At 44.4% G+C, this 15,118-nt stretch overlaps 1 protein-coding gene and 1 long non-coding RNA gene across 23 annotated transcripts in view; one reads left to right on the forward strand and one right to left on the reverse strand.

Moving 5' to 3' along the window:
* The window catches only part of GREB1L (GREB1 like retinoic acid receptor coactivator), a 108,581-nt gene extending 104,070 nt beyond the window's left edge, over window positions 1–4,511 (reverse strand). For 9 of the 20 annotated variants that reach the window (XM_085539610.1, XM_085539607.1, XM_085539602.1 and 6 more), the window contains exon 1: window positions 4,417–4,504. The gene's annotated coding sequence lies outside the window, so the exon portion shown is untranslated. Of the gene's footprint in view, window positions 1–3,652; window positions 4,106–4,416 lie in introns of those variants that run through there. The other 11 variants (XM_032442689.2, XM_032442687.2, XM_032442685.2 and 8 more) reach the window with 6 other exon arrangements.
* Window positions 4,512–4,749: 238 nt separating this feature from the next.
* LOC107310101 (uncharacterized) lies at window positions 4,750–12,671 on the forward strand. Of its 3 annotated transcripts, XR_014943414.1 has the most exons (4): window positions 4,936–5,609; window positions 9,358–9,448; window positions 10,552–10,714; window positions 11,393–12,486. It is a non-coding gene; the product is annotated as an uncharacterized LOC107310101 (long non-coding RNA). The 3 variants fall into 3 exon arrangements; XR_001553477.3 differs by lacking the exon at window positions 10,552–10,714 and having other exon boundaries at window positions 4,750–5,609; window positions 11,393–12,671; XR_004306195.2 differs by lacking the exons at window positions 4,936–5,609; window positions 10,552–10,714 and adding an exon at window positions 6,784–6,888 and having other exon boundaries at window positions 11,393–12,671.
* Window positions 12,672–15,118: the final 2,447 nt, after the last annotated feature.

The raw sequence follows: 15,118 nt of genomic DNA on the forward strand, positions 1-15,118 counted from the left end.
AAAAGACCTAAAAGATCATCCAGTCCAACCGTTCACCTATCACCAATAGCTCCCACTAAACCATGTCCCTCAACACAACATCCAATTGTTCCTTGAACACCCCCAGGGTTGCTGACTCCACCACCTCCCTGGGAAGGCTTTGCCATCTCCCTTTAGGTCTCCTTTATAACTGCCCCTCTGTGAGTTGGTACCCATTGCCTAACTAATACATCTAATTTCTTATTGTTCTCAAGATCAGAATTTTACCTCAAAGAGATCAAGATAGGAAGAGAAATGGCAACTTTTGAACAGCTTATCCCTATAAATAAATTTCTGAAAGCATTTCCGACAACAGTAGGAAACCCTCACACTCTTAAATGTCACACATATCACAGCTGGCCTAGGCAGGAAGCTGTTAACCTATTCTCAATGCAGAGAAGGGCATGGTAGCAGTAGAAAAATCAAGATATAGTTCCTGGTATTCAAAGGAATCTCTCAGTTGCACTAAGAATTTGATTCTATGGAAGTGGTTTATAGAAACTACAAGATAAAGCTTCCTTTACAAAACAGCTATTCTCCACATGGACTGAAAGCATGAGAAGACTTATGCCATGTATGGCCCTAAAGGAACACAAGATGCAGAGAGCTTGCTGGCAAGCCACAGGGAGATTAAGTGAGGCAGGAACAGATGCAGTAAAAGCAGATGGCACAATCTCCTGGATAGCAAGGCTGAGATGCAGCTGCACACCAAAGAAACAGTAACCAGAGAGCTAGAAGAGCTCTCACCTACCTAACTAACCTTAACAACTTCACACCCTATGATCCAGGAAGTCCTATTACTTTTGGCAATATGCATGGCTGAGCTTTCATTTTAAAGCTACTTACATTCAGTAACTACCTTCACTCACCTCTGAGTGCTCTGCTCAGATCACACCAACCATCTTGAACAGAGCTACTGGAGGCTTATCACAAGCTGTGATGGAGATGGAGAACTGGGGCACCTTGTATGGCATTTTGTCAAACCAGTCGCTCCAGCGTTGTTCATGGAACAACTATGACAGATGTCTGGTAATCTCTTAAGTAACAGTATCTTAAGCCTGCCCACACAGTTTTGCTGTTCATAGCACCATCAATCTGAAAAATATCTACTTCAGAATAACATCTGAAATCTTACCTGGAGAATATTCAATGAATATTTCTATTATAAACCTTGTCACGCTGACTTAGGCAGTTCCCTACTCAGCCTACTGTTCTGCAGATTTTACGTCACAATCTTAACTTCAAGTCTCTTCTGCTTTATCAACATTTAGTAACATATTTGCAATTATATATACATTGATTGCAATATATATATATACATTGATTAAACACAAAGTAACCAAAGCACTTGACAGACCTGCTCTAAGGTCTTCAGACAGTGCCCGTGCGTTGGTTTTTCTCCAGCAGACATTCTGCAGAGGTTTTGTCGTTGGTTTGCTTGGGCATTTTAGAAATCTTAATTATTCTACTAAAATATAGTATAGTAGGAGCCTCATGTTACTGGATAATTCACCACCATAAGCACCTTCACAACGTAACTCCTTATTTTAGGGAGATTTCCCTACCTATTTGCTGGTTCAAATTCATTACCACAAGCCATACGTACTATGCTCAAAGTTACAAATGAGACTGTTGAGACTAAATGCAAATTCATTTTCCTTCACATAATAAGGAGAGAATTGGTACTTTCAGAGTTCTCAGCAAAAGGATGCGTTTGCAATATACAAAACAAAATCAGCACGTTGATGTACAGAGTAAAGCATGAAACAAGATGAGGTTAGGTTGGGGATTAAAAAAAAAAAACACAACAACAAAGCAAAGCTGACTATATTAGACAAAAACATTTTTAAGGGGCATCACGACCGGATGCGATTTAAGGAAAGTCAATGATACTTACAAAAAAAAACCCATAAAACGAACCATGCCAATCAGCGGTAAAAATTTTGTGTTGTTTTATGATTGCCACTGTATTATGTTTCAGAACATCCAAGATATCTTAATCAGTTATTGTTTCTAATGAAGACTAGCTCACAGGGCTAATCCTCTAGAAGACATCATTGTTGAAATGTCAAGGCCTATTACTCTTTCCTTTGTCAGGCTTCTCTACAGTCCTCACGGTTCTGTTTTTGAAGCAAAGAAAAACACGTCCGCTGTGTTATGCACAAGAAATGACCGTGCAAGAAATAGCAAAACGCAAATACCTCAACGAGGCTACACTACTGAGTTCTAAAACCAAATAAACCAAGTGTTTTCTATGCTATTTCACCACTCTTTTTACAAGAGTAAAGACGTGATGCCTTGCTATCATGTCCAAGCTCCAGGTTTTGTTAATTACATCCTACCTACCTAACTGCCCCCTGTAGTTTCAATTAGACATGGTGCTCTTCTTCACTTCCCCTCTTGATCATTGTGCCCCGTCACTAAGCACTACTTAACAGTCGCCACATTCACCCAATGCTCGCTGCACTTCAGTGGTCACTCAAAGAATTAAATACAAAACATATGGTACAGAACCACACAAGACATAAAAGCATGTTTAAAACACACTAAAATATGAAAGAAGCAGCAGGATACAGCCCTCAAAGTAAAATCCTTACAGTTCTACACCCCCTTACGTTCTCCTAAGAACCCAAAATTATAGAGAAATGCATCAAATCTTTTAAGCTGTCGCTAATAATGTTTTCCAGAATCTATTTTTGACATTATGGCCAGTCAAGCCTTTCACTGAACGAACAGCCCAGCATCTGTAATGTGTTGGGCTTCGCAGAACAGAGGTTTTCTCAGATCTCCCCTCAAAACCATTTCATTCCCTATTTCCTATTAATCACTCTCCAAATTTTCCTCTTCCCTGTAGCTATGAAATACTTGACACATGACTCACTGAACCATCGAATATCAGTGCCAATAGGGATGCTTTGGAGAAGACCTTGAACCAATCAGCTTTATTGAATCCTAAACTGACTTTTCACACTGTGATGCCCCTGTGAGATCTTACAAAGCATCACACATTGAGCCAACCTACTAAAAGCTCAGTATTCAGGTTCCCTATTCCCTTCAATCTCACATCGTGGGCTTACAACCTGCCTTTCCAAAACATCCCTGCTACTCGTTGTTGTTACACACCTCCAACCAAACACAACTAATAAAAAAGTACCAGTAGGTACACACAGGGCTTTCGTAACTAAATGTCTTTTTTTTTTAAAAGATCTTGGACAAGATTTGTATCATACAAACACCCTTGTTTTAATTTGGAGGGTATGGCCAACCAGAAAAAACCAGACTGGGTGAAGCAGCAGTGTTGAACAGCACAGAGAGCTCTTAGCCACCCTCCCCATGTCACACACAGAGCTACGTCCTGAACTGAAACAGGCACCTACTGGCTTTCCTCTCATCCACACAAAGGAAAACGTACGCTTCGTTTATTCCTAAGACATCAAGAAATAAAGTCCACTTTAACCTTCAAGGGCCTTTTACTGCAATCTTTATATTCTTATTTATTCTTTTTATTCTAAAAGCTCTTTATAACCAAGTATTGATGGCACACAGAGAATCTGAAGCATCACTTCAGGACCAAAAATGTCACTCGGTGGCAAAGTCACAAGCGTCAAAGGAAGCCAAATGCAGTCATACTTACAACGTCACATCTCCGGGGCGATTAAAGGAGAAATCCTACCCAGATAAAGGAGCAGGGAGCACTTTTTTGGCTGGGCAGGTCAGCAGCATTCTGCACTTTAAACACATTCGTCCATCGATGGTTCATACATGGCAGAATGCAGGCAGACCTGCGGCCGAACCAAACGGCAACCGGCGGACAGAACCCGACGGCTTAAAGAAACTTTTCACCTTTCAAACACTTCTCAAAGGAGCCGGGGAGCGTTTGGAAGGCCAAAGTCTTACGGCTTTCCAGACGCTTCCGAGAGCGGGAGGCGCAGCTAATAAATCTGTCAGCTGCTTTTGAGCACCGACATCTATACAAGCCGTTTTGTAGGGGTTTTTGTTTGTTTGTTTTCCCCCCCTGCACTCAGTCCCTCGGAACTACCACCTCAGATCCGCAGCCCCCCGCGCCCCCAGCCGATCCTCCCGCAGCGAGGGGCGCCCCCTGCCGGCTGCGGCCCGCAAGGCAACGCCGCCCGCCGAGCTCCGCGCCCGCCGCCCTCCGCCGGAGCCACCTGCACCCCCCGTCACCCCGCCCACCTCCGCCGGCTTTGCCGCACGGTGCTCCCATCTCGGCTCTCACACCGACGCCGCTCGCGGTCCCCAGCCGGCAAACAAAGGAGCGGAGCCCACCCGGGGCAGCGCATCAGCAGCCGCCGGTGACAGCGAGTTCCGCACCGCTACCTTTGTGCCCTCCCCGGAAAGCGGCGAAAACACGAAGGGAGCCCCGAACCGCTGCCTTACCTCGGCGGGCAAGGAGAGCAGGAGTTGAACGCTTTCCTTCCACCCCTCTCTCACTTCTTTTTTTTCCCCCTTTCTTCCCCCCCACCCCCCAGTCCCCCTCTCCCTAAAGCCGCCCCTTCGCAGCGAGCAGCGCCTCTCGGCAGCCCCGCTGCCGCCGTCTCCCTACGGGTCTCAGTCTCTCTCGCTCTCTCCGCCGGGAAGAGGGGAGGGAAGGGAGGGAGGAGAAGGGGGCGGTCCCGCAGGTGCCGCCCCTCCTGCGCTGCTCTGACAGCGGGGACCGGGGATCGGCGGGGGTTGAGGTTCTTGGGTTTGCTCAGCGCAGAGCAGAGGAGCTGATGGAGGCCTGATGGCGGCTGCAGCTCCTCACAGGGAGCGGAGGGCAGCGCTGAGCTCTGCTCTGTGTGACAGCGACAGGGCCCGAGGGAACGGCATGGAGCTGTGCCAGGGGAGGGGCAGATGGGGGTCGGGGAAAGGGGCTGCACCACAGGGCGGTGGGCACGGCACTGAGTGCTGGAGATCAAGGAGAATCTGGACAGCGCTCTCAGACATAGGGGTTGGATTTTGGGTGGCCCTGTGCGGAGCCAGGAGTTGGACTTGATGGGGAAGGCAGAAGATGGCCCTGGGCAATGTGTGATTTCCTTCATGACAGGCAGTGGTTACCAGGCAGGAGTATGAGAGCAGTTTGTCGTCAGAGGGGTCAGCTCACACCTTGTGTTGGGGTTGGTTAGGGGCTGAGCTAGCTCACAAATGGTAAGGTAGAAACTAGAAAAGCTGGGTGAGTGCCGGAAGCAGAACAGAAAAGGTCATCGTGTGTGTATTTGTGTAGGAGATTAAATTGAGCAGGGGCAGGCAGGGCAGACATCTGAGTGAACCTGCGTGTATTGGAGGTGATGGACAGAGAACATTCTGGAACGTTTCAAGCTGTAAAAGGTGACGGTCTTTGTGGAGAAACGGTGGGTTGGAACTCCCAGTGTGTGACATTAAGAGGAATGAGATACTTCTCTCACATCCTTTTCTTTTGTCTTTGCTGGTTGAAATACTAAGTTCCAGCATTACATCTAGTGCTCTCCTTACCACAAATATGAGTTTTATATCAAAAGAGAGCAGAGAAAACAAACTGTCCCTGCCTCTTGGAGGAAGCAGAGATTGCTTGGAGATGACATGGTGCTGCAGTACTTCTGTACATTCCAGCGGTGAGCAATGGGTTCCTGTCTAGTAGATTATGTAGATGTCTGTGATTATTCATCCAGGTTAAACTTTTATTCACTAATCGCACTCTCTCTAATAGGTGTTTTTACTTCTGGCTCTGTTTTGTTTTACCTTGATTTGAGCACTGCTTTTTTTACACCGTGCTAATTTGTGGTTTCTTTCACTGATGGGGAACAGCTGGAGCTGTAGTAATGCATGCGCACATCTGCGTAGGTATGTTAGAGACCAGAACTTGGGGCAAGATTGTAGGCAGCCTTTGAAACAAACATGCCAGGGAAAAATCTTCACATGCAACAGATACACGCAAATGCACCTCACTGCTTTGTGTGCACCCATGTGAGTACATTCTTGATTTGAAAGCGTATCAAGGTGCTTGTAAAATACCTGCTATAGCATATGATCATTAGATGACTAGATGACTTAGTTATGCCTACATTGATCCCTGTTATTGCTGTCTAGATTTCCCTTGACATATGCTTCATTCTACTTAATTTCACTTTGATTTTACTTTATTACTGCATAGGTGAGAATTATTTTGGTTGCTTTAATGCAATAATTCTTTTCTTATTTGGACTTACTTATACTTCTATTTTTAAAGGAAGGAACATTCATTATGTTTTCTTCTGAATTTCCATTTTGCATGTTAACATTTACAGCTTGTAGGGTGGTTTCATCTGTGCCATCTGCGTGCCATATTGTACATCAGATGGTGGGATACAATCCGTAACAAGAATGTTTTGGGACGTTAAAGTCTTTCAGGATTTGAAGTAATTATATTCACAGCACGAATGTGTGGAGCCGCTCATATAACTGAAATAGAAGACGCGGAATGCCAAAGCAGCTGCCGAGTGAAAGAGAGACCACACAGTTGGGGCAGCATACAAGCAGCGAGGACAAAAGAACGTTTGAGGGAACAAGAAAGTGCAACTTCAGGCAGTGGGAAACTGGAGTCAATCGCTGGGAATTATTGACAAGCAGCCATGCGCCCACACAGAGATTAGAGGCTCACTTAGGGATGCAATGTCAGCTAATACTATGTAAAGAGTCAGTATCAAAAAGGCACCTGGCTTGGTGTTTTCTGATCCCTGACTAGGCAACTTTGTCATTTATTGTTGGGCTTTAGACATGTTCACCGTCACGAAGCAAGCAAGACAACATCACCTGTACTATATTCTTGTTACAAAGGACTGCCTAAGAGCTAACGATGACGTTACAGTTTGCGCAAGGATTGATAGGGCCCAGTGGAACTCCAGATGCTGATAGGTATACTTCAGTCTTGAGCCCTCACAATAGATTTCATTTTCCCCTGCCTTTAAGTATCTCTTCACTTTCCTTGTGATTTCCAGTTTAGAGAGCACTGGGAATAAGATCCCTTTTGATGTAGTATGTTTAATACTGTGGCTATTAGGAATTGTCAGTTCTCCCTTTCCTTGCTATGAGTGCAGACTGCAAACTTCTCAACGATTTTCAACAACTTTCAAACTTTGCAGTATATTTTATTTTTAGTGAAAGTAGTAGACTGTTCATCTTATATCATCCTCTGAACCAAAGCTTGTGGTTTATATCTGTCTGGACTGTTACATTTGCTGATGACTTCACATTTCCAGCTTCATAAGTCAGGTTTCAAGAAATTAAACAATAATTTCTTAATAGTTTTCAAGAATAATCATTTTCAGGTTTCAAGAAATTAACAGTAATTTCTATGACAATAAAATACAAATAGCAACAAAAGGGAACCCTGTTTTATTTTCTCGGTATTCATGAGCTATGAATGTCTGGAAGCAATGATTTATTTCCTAGAAACATTAGTACGAATGTTTTATTTGATCCAGCCTACCAAACTGTTGATATTAAACTTTACCTGAGAAAAAATGCCTGAATTCCACAGACGTGGTCTTGCAGTTGTTAAAAGCTGATAGCAGACTTTGCTTTGATCACCTTTGTTGGGGCAATAGCAAATCCCACTATCCTGATGGGTAATTCTGGCATGAGCTGTCATTTTTCTGCATGAATCTCAATGGTCTGTTATGATTTAATATACCTTTCTCTTTTATTATTGTCATGAATTATTCCTTCCCTGGTCGAGATACAGTAAATTTCTGTCGGGTATGTTTAAAGTCAAGGGGTTGATGAAATGAGCATGACCTGTATTAGCTATTGCCTGGAGAATGTTTTTTATAAATGGACAAAACAGATGTTTAGGATGAAACAGAAGCAATGCTGAAGATGAGGACATGTAGCATGTAAAATTAAATGGCTCCATTGCAAAAATCCCCACCATTTAGGGCAGAGCTAGGAGCAGAATTCATGCCTCTTGATGATTAGTCACTGCTTTAATCCCAGTGTCATCGTATCTAAGGTTGGAAAGGACTGTAAGGAACATCTAGTTCCTACCCCCTGCCATGAGCAGGAGCACCTTCCCTTAGATCAGGGTACCCAAAGCCCCATTCATCCTGGCCTCGAGCATTTCCAAGAATGGAGCTTTCCTGGTAGTTTCACAGTGAGCACATCACCAGTAGCACAGAAAGACTTTCTATTCCTTCCTGATTTTGATAGGATTTTGCAGAATGAGCACTTTCAGAGATAATCGTTCCAAAAAGAGAAAGAAGTAGTTACATGAAAGCCCTGAAGCTAATCCCTAGAATGTCAGTCTCAGTGGGAATTACAGCCAACTTCTCATTTTGTTCAGAACTTTCTATAAAATACTTGGTATTTTATCAACTCTTGTTTACAGCCTTACAACAGTACCCTATCTAGACACAGCAGGGTGCTTTTACCTTTTCCAAGAAGCATAGCCCTTACAGCAGACAGTGCCAGCAAAAGGCATTATTCTGCCTAAATGTAAGTTATTCTTTGAAAAGGAAGAACACTTTGCACCAGTACTGTACAAGAGACTCAGTAACTGTGCTTCTTTATATTCAGACAAGGCAACGTGAAAGGACCTCCCATTTATTATACTGAGAGAGGTGCTGTGAGAAACAAAGTTTTGTGCTGAAACTGTGTTAAAACTAGCGCTTGTCATAGCTGAGCCTTACAGAGTTATGGTTTGGGGTTTGTTTGCAGAGGTTTTTTATATACAGTGGAAATAATACAAGTATGGTATTGTACAGTTGAAATAATACAAGTATAATGTACGGTTGGAATAGTAAAAATATAGTTGGAAATAAATAGCCAGGGGATAACTAAGGAAAAGGACTCACCAAATCTGAGGCCTTCAAGATAGGTGCACACCACAAAAACTCCACACAGGAGCAATCTCCAGAAAGAAATGCTGCCTTAGTGGTGGTCAGCCTTTAAATGGGATCTGGGAGAGGTGGAGCCATGCTCCACCCCTTCCGGTAGCACAGCTGAATTACCTTCACCCGTGCTCCCACAGCTGACTCGTCACTTGCCTCAGATGGTTAGTCAGAGGTTCAGGCTGTGATCAACCTCTTCCCTTACATTTTGGTATAAATTTTGCTTTTCTTATTCATTTTCAAAATTCACAAATATTTCTGATTAATTTTTATTATTTTAGTAGTTAAGCTTTGTAGTTAAAAGATATTCTAGAATGTGGCTGATTGAAATTTAAGTAATTTCCAGGTGTCTTTGAAAACACGGGTAGGATACCAGCACCCCTCTGCTGCTAATGCTTGTTGGGGCTTTTGCTCTGCACCCACATGCAGAACAGCAGTGAGCTTACTTGCTGTTTTATTTTTGCTGCCTTTTTCATCAGTTATTTGCTCTCTGCAGGAGCACAAGCTATTAAGAATGTAACACTAAGTGCAGAAAATGGCCCTGAATTCGCTGTGGATCCAAGATGTGGAAACTGGGCACTTTACAGGTAAAAACCTAAACTCCCACACTTACAGTATTTCTGGCAGTAAAGTTCATATTGCAAAGTGTTGTTAGCATTTTAAAAATGACTTGACTTTATTTATTTTTTACTGCCTGTAATCACGTTTTCCTCTTGGTTTGTGACTTCATTTTGTGTTGTTGCTGGAAGGACAGAGATGCATTTGAGCTTTTTGGGTTTTCTGAGATGGAAAATGTTTTTAAGATGAGGCGGTGAAGGCTGGACAAGCCCAACCATGCTTGGTTTTGTCACTGCTGTCTTTATACAGACAAAATTCCTGCTTAAAGTAGCTTACAGCAAACTCCCCAGGCCTGTGGAGCTGCCAGAACTAACAGCATCTCCCCTCCCAGTTTTCCTACTGGGTCCATGCATGCCACAGTAGGCCTTATCCTATTGAAAAGCTAAGCTGCTGAGTGGAGCTTGTGCAGCACTTGCTACGTCCTAACAGGCATAGGTGCTGTTGGGAGCAGACCTCTCTCACAGCCTTCTGTAGGCAGATCTCTGTGCCTGCCTACTCCCATATTTACAAATTCCCCAACTTCCCAAGAGGTTTTACATCTTTGTGAATGCAGATGCAGCTTGGCTGGGTTGTCTCCAAGCATAGGAAGCCAGGTAAGCATGTGCTGCAAGGCGTGACATGCCTTTCCCATAGCCAAAGCTTCCTCCAGAGCTCCAGAAACATGTCCGGCAGCCACCACACCTCCGTGGGGAGCTCCTGGGGTCCTCACCTCGAGCTGCCTTAACCTGCACTCTGCAGGTGTGCAGGCACTGAGGGTTTTAGCTGCTTGTCTCCCAGCTGGCTCTCATTTCTCAAAGAGAAAAAACCACAAGGTTAAATGCTCCAGTTTCTATATGCCTACAAACCTACTTGTAGAAATAAATCTGTACCTGAGCTATAATACATTGATTACATTTACTTGTATCTTCCTACTATCCCTGTTCTCTTGTGAGTAAATCTCCTTGGATGTGAATTTTGTTCAGTGCACGAGAAGCCTTTTGGTTTAAATTTTGAGTTGCATTTACTTAGGGATCAGGGAAGTTGGTTGTTCTGTGGAGGCTGGTATCGTTCACCATCTCTCGCTGTATTTCAGGCATACGGTGCTACCAAACATGCAGTCAGTGAAGTAAGTTTGCTAGCCATGCACTGTTCAGCTTTTCACTCCCATCTGTCTTCTGTGGGCATCAGCAGAGTGCAGCCAGTGGAAGGTCCCCACATGTATTTTGCCAGCAATCCAAGATGGGATTCAGATTCAGGTTTGTCAGCAGGGAAGGCTGCTGTGCTAACTTGCTCTATCTCTTTATCTGAGTACCTGTAGCAGCCAAAATAACCCTCAGTCCTGGCTCCGGCAGTGTGAGATCCTCATGACTACAATGTGAAGTTTCAGATCCTTCCTTATTTACATATTGGGTTATTGGGTTTCTTTTACAGGTTTCCTGGTACTTCCTGCTGGTTAGACAGAGAGCAGATTGCTATTGCCATCTGGAGGGAAGAAAATCTGGCTGTTTGCACTGCTGAATAGAAATTTGTTTAAAGCAGCTGTAGGGACAAAGAAAATCCCTATGGCTACAAAAATTAACGCTGTGGATTATTTCTAACATAAAACTCTAATTAAGAATTACGTTACCAGTTAATCTCCATTCATTTAATTATTATGTGTTTACTGTGTGGAGCAGTCCATGTTCCAACAGCTCCAGAGAAAGGGTAGGTCCAGGTTATGCAAAATAAATTCCTCTGGGTTTTCTAGTTTGCTTACAAGAGTACTTGTTCATGCAAAGTAATAAAAAGCCAGCTATGTCTCTTACTGTGTCTACTTGTGTTATCGATCTATAAACTTGAAAGCAAATATTAAACCACATAAAGAAGACTTCTTCTACAGGACTGTTTTCAGATCAGTAATCCCATTTGTCTCTATCTCCTTCCTTTGCTTTTAGATTTGCCGGATATCTGCTCCTGGTGTCTGAGTCCTCTCTACATCTGCCCTGATTGTCAGCACCAGGGACTTGAACGTTGTGTAGAAGGAAACTTGAAAATCACAAGACTTTGAGGTATTGATTTCCAAATAAAACTGAGGGTGAAGAGAAAAGCACACTGTGAGCAGAAGGTGAAACGGAAGGAAATCCTATTGACAGTGAGAGCTGAAAGTGGATACTAGAAGTAGCTTGTAAAATCCTTCAAGCGGTACTGCCAGGGAGGGAACCAGAAATTGATGACATTGTTTTTGCCATGTGTGGATGGACAAGAAAAGGAAACAGGTAAACACAGCACTTGTTACTGGTTGAAACAGTCTTCTCTGGCTTCATCAAATGCTTTGGTCTTCTACCTGCTCTTTTCACTGCCAGCCAACTGGGAGCAGTGTTTCCACTCACACCTTATCTGGTTTCGCTGGAGCAGGGTTGCTGAGCAACAAGTTGGACCAGAAGCACACTTGAGAATGTTCACGCAAAGAAGCTTGTCCTTCATCACATCATAATTGAGCACTACCCTTTCTACTGCAAGCACCAGCTGACACTCACCTGTTGGGGAGCAAGAAGGGAAGTTCTGCCAGGATGACAGAGAAGGAAGACTTACTTTGGTGCCTCTGGCTGCCCAGAGGGACCAACAATTCCTCATCCTGGAGCCCATTTAGAGCTTGGGCCTGGTCTGAGCAGAGGGCTGGAGCAGGTGCTCTCCCTTTCTTCTTTCAGTAAGCAACTGCACTGCCTCAGTAAAGAAGATGGGGCAGTTACAGGTGCTTTCAGCTTCCCAGCAATGTCAACTGCTGTTGTAGCTAACATGAAAAAAATAACACAAGTGTGAAGGTGTGGATGGCTTACATAGAAGTAAACACACACACACACAAGCACTGGCTGTAGCTGTTCTGTGGGAAAGCAGTCCAAGAGCAAAATGTGAGGGTGCAGGGAGGGACGCTTGAGGTTGAAGAAGCCCTTGGAAAAAGCACAAATTCTCCTTGTAAACAGATTTTGTTTCCACACTGCTCGTATGGAGCACTGTAGCAAACTGAGCAAGAGATCTGAATGAACAGAAGGTAATGTAACAGGCACTGGGTGCCGGTTGTGCAACCCAGTTCCATGCTCACCCCCTTCTCTCTACATCTCCTTTCCCAGGAGAGCCACAGGGACTGAATAAATTATCTTTGTATGGGGCAAACTCTGTAATGTCTTTTACTGTGCTGTTTTCAGAAGTCCAATAAAAGACATCATCAGACATATATCCCGAACTTCAAAAATGTATAAAGATTTACATGTTTAGGATGACTGTTGTAAAAGGACGTGAATTCCATCCCAGGAGAAAGACTTGCAGACCTTGACTTCATGTGTACTTAGTTCCGCCTATGATTCAGGTCTGTTCTGATCTTCATGTCTGTGGCAATATGATGGCTTTGTTTTCTTCTGTATCACAAATCCAAATGGGCAATGGCCAGGAAACAACTCCCACGGTGCTCCCATAGTTAACACCTCTCTGGTCAATGGCTCATTGTTTCACATTCAGATCAAAAATTGGGTTAACCAGTTTCTGAACCATCCAGTCAATTAATTTGCTACAACTTCTTGGTCAAATACTTGTGCACAACAAAAGCCTCGTGCTTTATATGAGTTTACTATATGAACAGAACTGTTTTAATGAAGTAAGCTCTTACTCCTCTCAAAACAGAGCATGTTAGCTCAGCATAATCTACTTTCTGTAAATCCACACCCATTGGCATAAATAGCCTCTACTTCTTTTATTTTATGATCTAATAACACAGGCATTTTGGCCAGCATTCTTATTAGGCTATGAACATCCATTAGGCCCATAGCCAGCATAATGCTGAATACTCCATAGACTGAAATGCTCTGGGCTCTTTCACACACCTTTCAAAACACAGTTCCAGGGTGTCCTTCTTTCACAGCCCCTGGAGATCCCTTGGACTTCCAGTTCTTCTGGAAGTGACTTTTAGTGGCTCACAGTGTTCTTCTGGCAGCTCTTTGAAACTTCAAGGATAATAATGGTACAAGTTTTCCAATGTTAGGATGCCTGATAGCAGAGCTGTTGTTTAGAGCCTTTTGAGGCATCTGCTGTCTCACCAGCAGTGTGACCAGACACGACTTCTTTTTTACAGCCATCTCAGTGGATTAAGATGTGTGCAACATGCAGCTATTGCTCAGCCCATACTTGTGGGTATGGAGTGAGTCTTCCTGTGGCCTCACTGCCTCCATAGCTATCCTGAGAGATATTCCAGTTGTAGAGATTCTTAAACAGCAAAACTGGAGCTCTGTTTGCTTCGCTAAGTCACTGTAGTTGGCACTAAGTGCCAGCACTACATTCAGTACAGCAGGGCTGCCGTTCATCTTTTCCCACCTCTCTTCATCCACAGCTCTTGGATGAAGAAGGAAATGTCTCCCAGACCTGCTTTGTTGCCCGTATCTTGATGCCTCTGCAAGGCCTCTCAGCCCTCCAGGGAATCAGCAGCACTTCCCCACTTCATGTGTCACCAGTCTTAATGAGGATACACAGCGAAGCACGCAGCACTCCGATGCGCTCAGCCCGGGGAGCGCTGCCCCGCACTGCCGCCCAGCGGTGCCTTGCCCGCACCGCTCTGCTCTCTGATCGGGGCTTCATGCTTTGCTCATAGTCGTCCCGCTCTAGAATGAAGCACGGGGCTTCCTTGACTTAAGGCTTAGCCTCGACAAATTGCTCTTTAGAATAGTTTATACATCGCAGGCACTATTTCTAAAGCCAAAGAACAGAGTTTTGCTGACAGGATTCCTCATGACCCGATCAGCTCATGGAAATCTTGGGGATGTTGGATGCTGCTCCTTCTGGTTTTGCCAGCACCAACATGTGGAGCTGCTACGAGCTGTATCTGCAGAGTATTCACTGCACTCACAGCACCTCCAGACCACCAGAGCTTTCCTACTTCATGCAGTGCTATAGGCTTGGGGCAGAGTGGCTGGATGACTGTGAAGAGGAAATGGACCTGCGGGTGTTGGTTGATGCTCAGCTGAACATGAGCCGACAGTGTGCCCAGGTGGCCAAGAAGGCCAACAGCATCCTGGCCTGTATAAGAAATAGTGCGGCCAGCAGGAGCAGAGAGGTGATCATCCCTCTGTACTCAGCTCTGGTGAGGCTGCATCTTGAGTGTTGTGTTCAGTTTTGGGCTCCTCACTACAAGAAAGACACTGAGGCCCTGGAATGTGTCCAGAGAAGGGCAACAAAACTTGTGAGGGGTCTGAAGCACAAGCCTTATGAGGAGCAGCTCAGGGAGCTGGGATTGTCCAGCCTGGAGAAGAAGAGGCTCAGGGGAGACCTCATTGCACTCTACAGCTTCCTGAAAGGAGGTTGTGATGAGGAGGGGCTTGGCCTTTTCTGCCAGGCAACAAACAGGACCCAAGGAAATGGCCACAAGTTGTATCAGAAGAGGTTTAGACTGGAAATATGAAGGAACTTCTTCTCTCAGAGAGTGGTCAGGCACTGGAATGACTGCCCAAGGAGGTGGTGGAATCACCATCCCTGTCAGTGTTCAAGAGTTGTCTGGATTGGGAGCTGGGAGATATGGTTTAGTGGTTTTCTGTAGGTATGGTAAAGGGAGGACGGCTGGACTAGATGATCTTGTAGGTCCTTTCCAACCTTGTGATTCTATGATTGATTCTATGGTTGATTCAAGTCTTTGTGTTTTT

This window comes from Coturnix japonica, chromosome 2, assembly GCF_054131305.1.
Source record: "Coturnix japonica strain WE chromosome 2, WE-NBRP24, whole genome shotgun sequence".
NCBI classification, from domain to species: domain Eukaryota; kingdom Metazoa; phylum Chordata; class Aves; order Galliformes; family Phasianidae; genus Coturnix; species Coturnix japonica.